This window comes from Anser cygnoides, chromosome 3 (genome assembly GCF_040182565.1).
Source record: "Anser cygnoides isolate HZ-2024a breed goose chromosome 3, Taihu_goose_T2T_genome, whole genome shotgun sequence".
In the NCBI taxonomy this organism is placed as follows: domain Eukaryota; kingdom Metazoa; phylum Chordata; class Aves; order Anseriformes; family Anatidae; genus Anser; species Anser cygnoides.
Genome location: NC_089875.1, coordinates 75,069,621 through 75,081,782, shown reverse-complemented (window position 1 = coordinate 75,081,782; position 12,162 = coordinate 75,069,621). Strand labels below are relative to the sequence as shown.

Sequence of the window (12,162 nt, the reverse complement as noted above, 5' to 3'; positions counted from 1 at the left end):
GAATGTCTAGGAGGGGGAGGAGAAGAGCAAGCAAAGATTTTCTCTGCAGTCATGTTCTTGATTCCCAGAGGTCCTTGCAGTCTTAGGACTGAGAGTTAGTTCAAACTTTTCTGTCTGTCTGCTGACTCATGTCCTCTCCTGCAAGGAAGAGGTAGTGAGGGAAAGACTTTCTCTGAGAATGGGTTTATTTCTCAATGCTTCCACCATCTCAAGCCCACCGAGTTTTCCTAGTTCTTCACGAATTTTGTGATGTGCTACAGTTTCCTGGGTTGATGCTCCAGGACACCTGGGTTCCCAGTGCCCCTGGGCCCTGGAGAAGCAGCATTATTTTCCAACTGAAAACTCTAAAAGAATCTCAGCAATGATTTCTTATTAAATTGAAGGATATACTAAAACATGTATGGCATATCATAAAACACCACAAACTGCTGTGACATGTAGTAGTGGAATGAGTAGGATTTTATTTCCCCCGGCTTTGAACTACCTTTCAGTTTCTGCAAAGCCCAGCTGTGCCCAGAGATATTGTTGATGCAGCTTGTTACAAAGGAAATATTCACTGACCACAGACTTGGATGAACATGTTCCACCATCACCAACCTTCCTAGTCTGAACTAGGCATTCATCCTTCAAGTCCAGAGGAAGGAAAAATACATTGACAAATATTCTAAGCAAATGCTTTCATTTTAGAATATCTCCCAGGTTCTGGTGGGGGTTGTGGAGAGAAAAGTAGTTTTAATCATGAAAATCAGTTTATGCTGTTAGCATGGTAATCAAGTCAGAATAAAATTGTTGGCTTTTTTGCTTTAGAATTGAGTGACCACAGAGTGATCCAATCTGGAGTCACCACAAAACAGCTTAATCCACAATAACTGTGCCAGCCAGCTTCTCTGTGTAGGCATTTCTTACCAGTCTTGTCTGGCTTAGGAAAATTAAATGAGCTTAGCAAATGCATTGCATAACACATATTGATCATCCTGTTTTTAAGTGTCAGATAAACAAAGAGTATTCCAATGTTTTAAAAATGAATGTATCTAGAGATAGTTTGATACCTCCAGGAAGGTTTCAGTTGGATCTTGTTAACACAAAAGTCTTCCCGGGGTTGATCACTGCCAGCTAACATGTTTTTCCCTGGCAATTTCTAGTTAACAATCGGGATTGTTTAAAATCTTGTTAGCCACTATGTTACAAAAAATACCTTTCTCTTGGTGCAGAGAGCACTTCAAAGTAGTAGGCTGCATATTTCTGTCTTTGCTCAGTCATTTTTAACTAACCATTGCGTTCAGAAGTGCTTACTGGAGAAGACGAGATAGCAATCAGTTATATGCAACTTTAGGAAGTATGCAGTAATGTGAGCCTTCGTGAGACTGGACTTCATGTGCTATGAGGGGTTTGTTTGGTTTTTCAGTCCGTGGCTATGATGAGAAAAAAGATATGGGCATTTTGTGATTTTACCATCAATAATTCCAGCCCTTTACACGCTGCTTTGTAGTCATTTTAGACTGTGCAAAGTGAGTTGAAGTGGGTGTACCAATCAGACTGATAGTATTTTACTCCCACTCTGCAGGGACGATAGTGACTATGCATGGTTGCAGGTAATGGAGAATCACGGTCTCTGTTTTTCCACATAAAGGTCTAAATTCTACCACTCCTACTCAGGCTGAAGTCCTAGTTTTGCAATACAGGAACTTCAGCAGAAACACCGTTGTAAGGGGTTCGTGTTAGCCACCCCCGCCTTCAACCGCATCTTTCCAGGTATCAGCACGCTGCCCCTACGTTAGCAAGCTCATCTGGGTTTGAAAATACCCCCCCATTTCTGAAGGTTGTTTTTCTCCTCGGTGGTTGACAGAGGAGGCGGGGAGTGCACTGGGGGCGAGAGGAGGCACACGGAGGCAGGCAAGAGCTCCTTCCCCCCGGTGCCTGGGTAGCTTGCCACGGCAGCCCAGAGCATTTCATCCCTACCCGACCTACGGGCAGCTAAAAGTCTTCAGGGAGTCTCATTGTGCACAATCCCACCCATGTGGGTGTGTGCCACGGCAATGAAAAGTTGTTTAAAAATGGGCTTTGTTTCCCTTTTGCATTACTATCTCAGTGGTGGATCTTCTGGCACTCTTGTTTACATTTCTTCTGATGACCTCGCCAGTGTCTCAGGAGTGTACCTTCTCAAAAGACATGCCCTTTCCCAGAAATTGCCATAGGCCTAACACCAAGGCTTGATGCAGGGGGAGCTGCAGCAAGAAAGGAAGAACTTAATATATAGGAAACTAAACTAGATGATCTAACAGTTTCTCTAGTCCTTATTCAGACTCTATAGGTCCAATATGAGAATTTGCAAGTAAAGAGTTAATCATCCAAATGCTTCCCCCACTGAAGCCTGTTGCTGAAGCCAATGGTATAGTTCGTGCATGAGAACTTCATACACATGGAGATTTAGATACTGACAGAGCAATGGCTTTTTACTAAAGAGTTGTTAGGATTTTGCTGTTATTTTCTATAAATTATTCTTTTATTCCTGGAAAGTCCATAACAATGATCCAAATTTTCACTCATACAGTCAAAATACTTCCCCACAGGCCAGGACTTCCAGTATACAAAGCACTTCTCAGACATCCATTAATCCTTAAAACAGCCTGTGAGGTAGGAAATTGTAAGTGTTATTATTCCCACTTCACAGGTGGGGACTCTGAGGCACTGAGATTATGTGATTTGCCACAGGCTACACAGCAAATCCATGCCAGACCCAGGATTAAAATTCAACAGCACCTGACATCTGGGCAAATACTCAAGCCCTGGTCTCTGCCGCCTCTAGAATACACGTTTACTTGTGTACATGCCTATCTATGTACATAACTATCTTAAGCAGGTCTCCCAACGAGGACTCACAACCAGTTACTGTATGTTCCTGTGTAGTACAAGGGTGTACGCACATACCAAGAATGTAAAAATCTAAGCAAAGAACAGGCTAAAACATGTCAATTTGGAGAAATCTCCCCAGAAGTCTAAAGGAAGATCTGCACAGCAAACTTTCAAAAGTTATATATTGCTAGTCAACTTCAAACAAAGCAGTTAAGTCTTGAGAATAGTATGTTTTGTGTTATGCCAACACACATACAGGATATTATTTAAATCGGTGTTTTCCTGTCCATTTGCTGAAGAAAATGCATAGACTGGTCTCTGTTCAAGAGCAGACGAAAGTCCCAATTTCTTTGTGCTAGGAAACACAGGCTTGATCCCTAAATTAAAAAGAAACACCATAAAATCTCATATAAGAAGTGAATCATCCTGAGCTCCGTATTTTGTTTTGAAAGAGGTAGATAAAATATACCTTTTATTGCTCTTGTATCATGCAGGGTGTTTTTGTCTCTTTTCATACTACCGACTTCTCTTTGTCAGATCATTATGCAAAACCCTGATCACAGAAGTTTAATGTTTTTGTTTTTCCACAGTGGAAACTACTTCTTTGCTGTAGTTGTCCTGTCAGTTCTTGCCAAAACATGTCATTGTTCATTTTCCATCTCAAAGAGGGTTATGAAAAGATTAATTTCTAACCTTGACAGAAAGAAAACCATTTTTATTTCTGTTTTCTTCACAGTTGTTGAGCTGTTTCTAATGAACATTGAAAAAGGCAGGAGATAAAAAAGTACGAAGACTGAGAAGGTTTTGAATCAAATTTCTTCACTGGCACTGGCAGACCCTCCCTTTTGTCTTCTCACTGTGCGCTGCATCAAGATTCTGTGGCCTAAGTTTGCATAACATCCCGTCAGACCCTTTCTCCTCTGTGATTTCTAACCTGAATCAGTACAGAACAGCTACTCATTGAACCACATCTTCAATAAGACTATGCACAATCCCTCGTTCCTCCAAGTTCTTCTTTCTGAGCATAGCCCTGTCTTCTTCAGTGTTGCTCACTCATTCTTACTCATCTGCTTCCTTTCATTGCAACCTTAGAGAGACCCATAAGGTAAAATATTAGAAGCAGAGTGAAAGATGAAGAGAGAAGAGAAGACTGAGATAATAAAAGGTAAGCAGATCTTTCATGAAAAGAAAGTAAGATAATAACAATTTTAAGGCTTTAAATATATGTCCAAATATTCCTACACAACAATTTCTTTTATTTGCTTAAATAATCTTGCACTGCTGTGTGTATTCTGTCAAAAACAAAAAAGTGCATTATGATAGTCAAATGTTAATATTCATTCAGATATTTCCTGCGGAGAGTATTGCAACACTGATAGGAAAATTAGTCTGCACTGCTAAAGCAAGCATGCCTAAAAGCCAGCAACAACTCACCTTTCCCCATTAAAGCAAATTATCTATGTAATTAACCAAAATATCCTTCCCAATTCACAGAGCAAATACGTTACTTGCTGCCTTCTTAAATATACATATTTTTTCTTTTATTTTCCTGACCAGTTACACAGAATGTACAACAGTACAACTATTCCAGTCACTTTGATTTATTCTCACTCCTCCTTTTCTTTCTCTTTTGCCCTCCCCCCACCCCACCCCCCCCCACCCATCTCCCCTCTGCCCCCCCATCCCACCCTCCTTTTTGCAGCTATTGAGCTATTGTTTATTTTTCTTCTTATTTTTACCAGGGTGTTTCATCATGGTGTCCCATCCTTCTATATCGAGTGGTAAGTTGCTGCCTCTGGAGATCCTTGTGAAGACCCATCACAATTCATTCATAACTGTAATGAAATTATTCTTCTTCTGCAAAGGTGCTCACTCAGTGGTTGCCCATGTTATACTTGGGTTTGGTTCAAAATGCAATATTTAAATTTGCTTCCTGAGCTTTTATCACTGAGCTGTGCAGTTCAAACCTAGCTCAGATATGAACTTCTCGTAAACAGGTACATTGCCCATTGCCAAAGAAATGTGAGGGCAGGAGAGCAGTAAGATACAGTCCAAGTTGCTCCAATTGAGCACGGGGAGATGAGTTGTTCTCCATATACTTGGGTGCCGAGTAAGATCTCACTGATTCCCCAAAGTCCATTTTGCTTAAGAGCTGTATCAGCCCTTGACACCTGGAACGATAGCACATAGTAAGAGTCATTTTAGAGATAAGCAATGCATATACTCAGACTGCAAGTACCAGAAATTAATATGCAACACCAGTTCCTGCTGGGACTCTTCTGTCTGGTCTTAGTCATACAGATCAGAGGTGAAATAGCAACGGTAATATTAGAAATATTGCTTAAAGTTCATTTTCTTTGCTCTCTTCATATAAAGATAAGAATGCCCATTATTTTTAAATCACTCATCTGCACTGGATAAATGTTACAGTTTGTGGGTGTGCCAATTAAAGTTAATTATTACTTGACTGATCTGACTTAGCATTAAAATGTCTCGTAGAACTGGCTCTGATCTTGCAAAGTGGACTTTTTCTTCTGTATTCCTGTGTGATAAGGAAGCTTGCTGCTTTGGGATCTGGATTTCCTGGTCATCCATAAAAAAAGACAAGATGCCTGATGAAATGTGAAAGTCATTCCATATAACAAAATTCAGCTGCATTAGGCCTGACCTCCATTTCCTTGGAAAGACGCAATTGGTGCAATTCATCCCCTTCATCTTAACAAGAGTTGTACAAATCTCAGCATTGCCCCGATCTCTTTTCCTGCCTGAAGGAAAGAAATGGGAACTTCGGAGCCAGACCATCCTAAAAAGGTGTTGGAGAGAGCTGATATGAATCACACTCCAACAAATGTTTCTTTCCTGTCATTGGCTATACAAGAAACTCACAGGGATTAGTTTAGGTTTAGACAGCAAAGCTTTAGATGCTGAAATTAAATCAGATAAATCCCATTCATTTTCATTCAATGGCAGACCATGACTTTTGAATCTGTGGTGGGTAGATTATCTGCATCAGAATACATCTTTCCCTTTCCAACTTACATGTGTGGTTTCAATTACAGCTTTCAAAAGTTCAGTTTTCAGTTCTTTCAAGAATTTTTTTTTCATTTGTTTTGATTTAGTCTGAAACTACATTTTTAGCTAGGCAATACAACAATAACAAGACAACAAAAATGTTTACTATTGACTGAAACTTTTCATTCAGCTCAGAAAAAGATGTTTTGCTTTCAGTTTGCTGATATTTAGCTGCTCTTTGAATTTTCTTACCTTTTTAAAAGTTAGCATTAAATGCAGACAAATTTTGAAACAAGCTAATGCCTCAATAAAAGATCAGAACATTTATTTCAGAAAACGTTAAGATGAAATAATGCAAACTCAAGCAAAATTTGTGTCAAAGCTATCCATAAAATCATGCCAAATGATGTTTCAGATCTTCAGACATTTTGTATCTTGGAAAAATAAATCACTTGTAAGAAAAAAATGTTGCTCAGCCCTAGTTTTTTGATAACTTATTTCAAATCAACAGCCCTAAACAAAGCAGCTATTTCTCTAATGTGCCTCCAAGTATATAAAAATAGGCATCAAAGCCTGCATATATACAGAAGAGTAAATTAATAAATTTAATTGTCTTAGTAAGAAAAACAAAACAAAACAAAAAAAACCACCAAGGATTAAGATGGAAGTGGAAGGAAATTTTATTTAATTTCTGAAGTAATTTAAGCATGTGCTCTGCTGCACTATAGTCTGTTAAACATTTTGTTAAATTGCAACTCTGAACTTGGCAACTAAAATATGTGGAAACATATATTAGTAGTTATGTTTCTACTGAAGTAAAAATGGAAAAAATGCATGTTCCAAATGCATGCGTGCTGTCCATTCTTGACACTAGCATTGTTACTGTCTGGCAGGTAGATGGTGAAATGCGGAGGTGGGACCAGTCTATCAGCCATCAGGGTGCTGATGGTATTAGAGACCCTTGAGAAGAGATGTTATTGTACCGGGGAACGTTTAAAATACAAACACCCACTCAATTCTTTATTTTGTATTCTGCATTGTGCTGTCCCCACCTTACCATTCATAGATCCTGTATTCCCTTTGCTCCTCACCTCCACAGTTTTTTTCTTCTTCCTTTTGCCTGTCAGGAGGCTGTGGGTGGGGAGCCCTCAAGTACCTTTTCCTCTTTGTTTCATTCATTCATTCATTCCTTCATTCATTCATTCATTCGTTCATTCATTCAGGGCTCTGGGTTCCTTTCAAGTATTGCTCATAACAATTTCTAAAGATGCTAAGATCCAAATTCATCTTCAGAATAAGCTCCATTAATTGCACAAAGTTCCTGGGAAGATACTGATTTTTGCCTCTAATTAACATGCATGAAATGAAACATAAAACAGAAGAAATGATCTAAGTTAGTAAGCAGAGTTATAATAACACCTCCTTAGAATGTCTGTGTGCTATTATGACATTTATTTCTTTAAAAAAATCTTCCTGTTCTGTTTCATTACCATTAACTACTCTACTTTTTACATATTAAAAAAAAAAAAAAAAAAAAAAAAGATAAATTAATGTATGTCATAGAATTGGCAGTGCTTCCAGAGAGAGAAGAGAAAAGCGTAGGGCTGGGGGATGCTCTAAGCCCCAAACATGAAAGAAAAACGTACCTCATGGACCCCTTACATTGTCAAAGACCTCAAACACTGCCCTGAAGTTCTCGCTTAGCTAGTGGAATAAGGGTACAAAACGGCACTTCTTGGAGTGGATGAACGACACATGGAGCAGGTGAATTACTCCCAGTGAGGCTCCGACATGTGGTGTGCAGGATCAGAGACTAGGGTGGGAGCCAGGTGTTCTCTTGTCTTTTACTTACCCACTCAAAAATTTTTACAACCATTTGAGTTCACGTTATACTATGCATATATATGTCATCATAGCTGGGGCTTATTAAAGAGGTAAAAAAATAGCCATTTAGCACACTGCAATTCTGTGCCAAGAGATATTGTCACATGCTCTCCATATCGTAATCAGAGCTGCGCATCTTTCCCTTATGCTTGGCACGGCTTACTGATAATGAGATCATGGCAGATGGGAGTCTGGACATGATAACGCACTCGCTAGGAACTGAAGCTGCTGCTGGTAGTGTCATTTAAAAATTTTTAAAGAATCCTCAAAGTTGACCTTGAAAACTCCCTCATCTCATCCTACTCTGATTATTAGTAGCGTTAGAAACATGGCATTCCTGAGAGACTGTAGAGACTATGCTAGAAGTGGACCCAGAGCAGAGCCCTCTAATTGCAGCAGCACATCACAGTAGAGTGTAGCATAAGAATAACAATGAATATTTGTCTGGAAACACGCTGGGTTTACTGGCAAAAAGGCCTCAAACCCAAGGAGAGAGTACATCTCAATTACACAGCTGCCCTTGCTGACTCCTGGAATGATAGGAAGTTGGTTGAAGCCCTGGACTGATAGAGCCTAGATAAGGTAGCCCTGCCCGCCACGTGGTGAAACCTGATAGCCAGCTTCAGTTAGGTCATCAGAGAAAATGAAATGGTTTCAGTGATGGATCTTGAGGACATGCACTGCAATATAAGAGGTATCTACATCTTTTTTTTTTTTTTTCCTCAGAAGAAAAAGTAACCCACTCAGAAAACAATTACTGAATTACTGTCAAAACACTGTAGGAGGGAATATTACATCAGCAGGGAGCGTTAACGCAGCCGTTTACAATAGCTCACATTCTGACTTCTCTTCCACTTATTGTCAAGTACAAAGGGATGGTCAGGAACTGTGTAGAATAAGAACCAACCAAAGAGTACATGAACAAAAGAAGGAAATGGTGCAGATGCAGTCACCCATTCACTTCTGTGCCAGTATCTCTTCACTACCACCCAGATGTGAGGACATACAGCTTTCTTGGTCAAAGGTGCTTTGCCCCATAGCTAGGCTGGCCTGTATATAAACCCTCAGCAGACATGGAAGGATGGCAGCTCCGTATCATCCTTAAAAGGAGCTGTTTTGTTTCATGCTACGTCTGTATTTTGTGGTGCCATTCCCCTTTGAGTCCAACCTTGTGTCTTTTACTTTTTATTTCCCACCTGAAAATTGTTTTCCAATTTCCTTCCAAAGCTCATTATCTATTTACGTGCTGAGAGCCTGATTTCTCAGGGCCCACGAATTCCCCACCTCCCACCAGGCATATCTCATTTATATCCACATTATTTCATTACCCAGACTGGCAAGGGAAAACTGACAGGCTCACATGGATACAAGCGGTGGGGCATGACAGAGGGGTAAGAGTTGGAATAGGTGTGGTGACAATCCATCCCAGAGCTCTAGGGAGCCAATAGAGACATGATGCTCCTTTTACTACCCGTAGAAAAGATGACTTCAAATAATATTCATGTTTTCCTATCCACTGAAACAGGATTTTTATCTCCGAGAACAACTGAAAGACACTGTGCTTGCTCTTAACAAGAAATAAGTGTCATTTCTTGGCAAATGAGGGAAAAAGAGTTGTTATCTAAAAGACAAGCAACTGACAGAGATGGTGGAAGAAGAGCTGTTAGTAATGCTGAACTAGAGAAATACATGTAGGGTATAAAATAGGTCATGTCAAACAGTTTCCTCAGGATCAAAGGTTCAAACCATTTCCTCAAAGGCCCTTTTAATGTGTAATGATCAGGAGTGAGTGCTTCCGTGCTGGCCAGGACGCATGATAAGGTATGGCTTCAAGGAAACTCTTTGCAATTTCGTGGAAAGATAAAGTAAAAAGCAAGGTCCTGTCTTAAAATAACAGGAAAATACCCCTTATGAAACTCTGCCAGATTTATCCATCTAAGGAAAGAATGAGTTGGAATTCAGTCACACTACTGACGAGTTTGGAAAAGCCAGATTTGGGTGAGTTCATGCTTATCCATTCTTAAAACACGTTGCCTGAAATCATAATCAGGGCTGTACACACGTATCTATATATGCACCTACGCAATTGCTTTTAAAATGCCTCTTCTGTAAAATACGGCTGTAGTGTATGCCTAGAGACGTGGTGACTGGTGGTGACTCAGCTAGCTCATGCGGATAGTTAAGACATTTCTCTAAGGTACATTAGGAAAGTTTCCAAATCTGTTGTTTTCTCACCCTCAAAGAGAGTTAAGACATAAAATACGATTTTGTAAACAAAGAGATTTCCAGTATACCAATGATGTGGCTGTATTGCACAATTAAGAGACATGTTTAGGAGTAACAGACTTGAACGCTGAGGGACTCTAGGCTAAAAATCCTTGCCTGCAATTCTTAATAGACCTTTCTCCTCCGGAAGACAACCACCAGTGACTGCAGAGCAGTTCACATGAGGCCACTGGCTGCTAGTCACTGCACATTAGGTATCCCTTCATGATATTTGCTCTACAGAGGTTTGTGCTTCTAGCCGTGAAGACCTCTGTCTTGATTTAAAGTGCTATCTGAGATGCAGTACTGATACATTAGCTCTGGGAAGGGTAGTTGTGAAGATACGGCAGCAAGTCTTCATCTTCCCGAGTAGGAACACAGGACTTTCAGCAACTGCAAATACATCTGGATACTCCTGCCACACTTTAGTAACTCTTTCGCCCAAACAGGCTTAAACAAGGACAGTACCCGTGTGCCTCTAAACCAGTGTGGCTTCTGCCAGCAAAGCTCTGGAAGCAGAGCAAACAGGCAAGCTTCACAACAAAGCAAGCGTGCGTGGTGGGCTCTGGGGTCTCTCCCATTCCCAGGGGAATTAACAGCAGAGCACCTGAACCCTGAGCCAGAATGGAGGCCAAGAACCCATGAGCCCTGCTATTCCCATCCACAAGAAAGCAGTTGTGCTATGTGCTCAGCATGTGCCAAAGTGCTCTGCTTTCCTGCAGCCCCAGCACGCCACAGAGCTCACTGTTAACACAGAGAAGGAGGGTACTGCTGCTTGTCAGTGCAGAGCAAGCTCTAGAGGTCGAACATCTGCCGCTTTTCCTGAAGGTTTCGGACCTTTTCCCTATTAGTAATGCCCCATGCAATGGTAGCTTGCCAAACAAATTACAGAAATTTCAGGCTTAATAAATACCACAAGAGTTACAAGTTCAAGAGTTTGATTCTGTTTTAGTTTTGCATGCTACAACATGAAATTAATCTACTAGTGCATCTTCAAGTGCTTTCCAAATAATTCTAATGTTTGTTACACACTTCTCTATGTTTACAGAAAAAAAAAAAAAAGCCATTATTTCTCTAGGTGCTCCTCTTTCTATAGCCCTAAGTTATTGTCTTATAGTGGGTTTTGAAACTGTGAGAAACAATTTGCATTGACTTCACAGCTATAATTTATAAGGAACATAATGAGTCATTGTCACAGGCTGTTTGCCTTTGTTCTCTTCTACTTCCTTCTTTCTAAAGGGAATTTTCTTAGAAAAAAAAAATATATTCATTTTGATAAATAGCTTCAGGACTCTTTAAAAAAAAAAAAAGAGCATTTCTGAAAAGTGATGTGAGTCAAATACAAAGTTTGACCAAAGAACAAACATGTGAGACAACGTGTTTTATTTATTGCTAAAACTTAAAAGAAGATTTGCATAAAGACTATTATCCATTCCTTACAAACATAACCACCCATATGCTCATACTCTTACCTCTATTGCCTAACGATAGCCTGGCTATTGCAGCAGTGAAAGTAGCAGAAAACTCTAGCTCAAAGAAATGTTTGCACTTTGCAACACTTAGGGTTTGGCCAGTCAATCGGATTGAAGGGCAGGTTTAATAAGCAATTTTATCTCCCTGAAATAAGACTCTCTTTCACTTGAAGATTTCTGATCTCATTTTCCAACATAAACATTACTGAGTGGGGAGGAATAGTATGTTCTGTCTGGTTTTGAATCTCTTTGAAAAACAAGAAGGTAAGATAAAATGTGGACAACTAGGGCCATAATGTTTTTAACCCAATAATTATTTAAATTGCTTAAAGCCCATAAAGGGACATGTAAAAACACACCCAGCACAAATACCTTTTGCTCCTTTCTAATTCCACCCAGGGACAAGTGATTTTATTTCCCTCTCTCCCTCAGGCTTTCATAAAACCCTGTTTTTGCCCTGGTTGCAGGTGTGCAGTGACAGGCAGGGCAGCTCCATGGGCTCCCCAGCAGCTCTCACCTTGCCGAGCAGAAGAGCCTGTTCTGCTTTCATGGCCTACAGAGTGGGCCTTTCATAAACCCCTTCTAAATAAGTGATACCCATTGGCAATAGCTGCCAGTCACCTTCTACTGACAACTTCCATAGACACAGGAGTCAAACTCTGCTTAGGTTTCTGTA

The 12,162-nt window shown here is 40.1% G+C and overlaps 1 long non-coding RNA gene across 1 annotated transcript in view; it reads right to left on the bottom strand.

The window, feature by feature from the left end:
- Window positions 1-3,135: 3,135 nt before the first annotated feature.
- The window catches only part of LOC106032532 (uncharacterized), a 65,860-nt gene continuing 56,833 nt past the window's right edge, over window positions 3,136-12,162 (bottom strand). The window contains exons 8-9 of the long non-coding RNA XR_001204912.3: window positions 4,593-5,024; window positions 3,136-3,940 (exon numbers count right to left, since the gene is read on the bottom strand). This is a non-coding gene — a long non-coding RNA (uncharacterized lncRNA). The remainder of the gene's footprint in view (window positions 3,941-4,592; window positions 5,025-12,162) is intronic.